A 3,057-nucleotide genomic window follows, 5' to 3' on the forward strand; every position below is an offset into this window, starting at 1 on the left:
TACAGTTCCTTTACCGCTTTGGTTAGGTTTATTCCCAGGTATCTTATGGTTCTTGGTGCTATAGTCAATAGAATCAATTCTCTAATTTCCCTTTCTGTATTTTCATTGTGAGTGTATAAGAAAACCACTGATTTCTGTACATTGAATTTGTATCCTGCCACGTTGCTGAATTGTTGTATGAGTTCTAGTAGTTTGGGGGTGGAGTCTTTTGGGTTTTCCATATAAAGAATCATGTCATCTGCGAAGAGAGAGCGTTTGATTTCTTCATTGCCAATTTGCATATATTTTATTTCTATTTGTAGTCTGATTGCTAATGCTAGAACTTCTAATACTATGTTGAACAAGAGTGGTGAGAGTGGGCATCCTTGTCGTGTTCTTGATCTCAACAGGAAGGCTGCAAGCTTTTTCCCATTGAGGATGACATTTGCTGTGAGTCTTTCATAGATAGATTTGATGAAGTTCAGCAATGTTCCCTCTATCCCTATACTTTGAAGCGTTTTAATCAGGAACGGATGCTGGATTTTGTCAAATACTTTTCCTGCATCAATTGAGAGGACCATGTGGCTCTTCTCTCTTCAAAGGTAACACAATGTCAATAAAAATGTATCTATCAATAATCACTCTCAATGTGAATGATCTAAATGCACCCATAAAATGGCACAGGGTTGCAGATTGGATAAAACGATAGGAACCATCCATATGTTGTCTACAAGAGACCATTTTGAATCTAAAGATACACCTAGACTGAAAGTGAAGGGATGGAGAAGTATCTTTCATGCCAGTGGGCCTCAAAAGAAGCCTGGGGTAGCTATTAACATATCAGACAAATTAGATTTTAAACTAAAGACTGTAGTCAGAGATACAGAAAGACAGTACATCATTCTTAAAGGGACTATCCACCAAGATGATCTAACAATTGTAAATATCTATGCCCCCAATATGGGAGCAGCCAATTAGAGAAGAAAACTGTTAATCAAGATAAAGAGTCATATTGATATGAATACATTATTAGTAGGAGATCTTAACACACCTCTCTCAGAAATAGATCATCAAAGCAGAAAATCAATAAAGAAACAAGAGCATTGAATGACAAATTGGACCAGATGGACCTCATAGATATATACAGAACATTCCACCCTAAAACAACAGAATACTCATTCTTCTCAAGTGCACATGGAACCTTCTCAAGAACAGACCACATACTGGGTCACAAATCAGGACTCAACTGATACCAAAAGACTGAGATTATTCCCTGCATATTCTCAGATCACAATGCTTTGAAACTGGAGCTCAATCACAAGGAAAAGTTTGGAAGGAACTCAAACACCTGGAAGCTAAAGACCACCTTGCTTAAGAATTCTTGGATAAACCAGGAGATCAAAGAAGAACTGAAACAATTCATGGAAATCAATGAGAATGAAGACACTTGGGTCCAAAACCTATGGGATACAGCAAAGGCAGTCCTAAGGTGGAAATACATAGCTATCCAAGCCTCCCTGAAAAAAACTGAAAAATCCAGAACACAGCAGCTATCTCTACACCTTAAAGAACTGGAGAATCAACAACAAATCAAACCAACCCCACACATAAGAAGGGAAATAATCAAGATTAGAGATGAGATCAATGAGGTAGAAACCAGAGATACAGTATAATGCATCAATGAAACTAGAAGCTGGCTTTTGAAAGAATCAATAAGATCGATAAACTATTGGCCACACTAATCCAAAGAAAAGAGAGAAAGCCCAAATTCATAAAATTATGAATGAAAAGGGAGAGATCACAATGAACATCAAGGAAGTAGAAACAATCATCTGAAGTTATTATCAACAGTTATATGCCAATAAGCTAAGCAACCTAGATGAAATGGATGCATTCCTGGAAAAATATCAACTCCCAAATCAATGTGGTTTTAATTTGAATCTCCCTGAGGGCTAGTGATGATGAACATTTTTTCATGTGTCTGATAGCCATTTGTATGTCTTAATTGGAGAAGTGTCTGTTTATATCTTCTGCCCATTTTTTTTTATATGATTGTCTCTTTTGCGTGTGTTTTGAGTTTGAGGTGTTCTTTATAGATCCTGGATATCAACCTTATGTTTGTTTTTAGCTGCCTGTGTATTTGGGTGCTCCCATGTTGGGTGCATGAATATTCACAATTGTTTTACTTCTTGTTGGATTATTCCCTTTATGATTATTTAGTGGCCTTCTTTATCTCTTGTTACAGTTTTGGTTATGAAGTCTATTTTGTCTGATAAAAGTTTTGGTACCCCTGCTTTTCACTTCCATTTACTTGCTAAATGGTTTTCTATCCCTTCACTTTCAAACTGCATGGGTCTTTAGGTTTGAAATGAGTCACTTAGGCAACATGTAAATAGAGATTGTTGTTTTATTTTTTAACCCATTCAGTCACCCTGTGTCTTTTGATTAGAGCATTTCGTGCATTTACACTCACCATAATTATTGGTAGGTATGTACTTAACTGCCATTTGTTACTCGTTTTATGATTTTGTTGTTGTTGTTGCTGTTGTTGTTCCTTTCTTCTCTTGCTCTCTTCTCTTGTGATTTGCTGGCTTTCCTTAGTGATATACTTAGATTTCCTTCGCCCTCTGTCTTTCTGTGTGTGTCTCTCTCTCTTTTGCATATGTCTTACTGATTTTTGATTTGCGCTTACCATTAGATTCATGTATTACATCTTACGCACATAGCAATCTATATTAAGTTGATTGCTGTTTTAATTTAGGCCCTTCTTTACTCCTCTCCCCCCCACATGTGTATTTGGTATCATACTTACACATCCTTTTACACTGTGAACCCCTTGGCTGATTTTTATAGATATACTTATTTTTGCTGCTTTTGTCTTTTCTACTTTTCCTACTCCTACTTATGGCTTTTCCCTCAGAGTCCTCTTTGCCATTTCTCATAAGCTTGATTCTGTTGTGATGAGTTCTTTTAACATTTGTTAGTCTGGGAAACTCTCTCTCCCTCTATGTCCCTCTCTCTCTGGCTCAAACCAAGACCAAGATATTTGTTGTCTCAGAATTCTGGAGGCTGGAAGTG

The sequence above is a fragment of the Neovison vison genome, chromosome 13 (genome assembly GCF_020171115.1).
Source record: "Neovison vison isolate M4711 chromosome 13, ASM_NN_V1, whole genome shotgun sequence".
Classification (NCBI taxonomy): Eukaryota; Metazoa; Chordata; class Mammalia; order Carnivora; family Mustelidae; genus Neogale; species Neogale vison.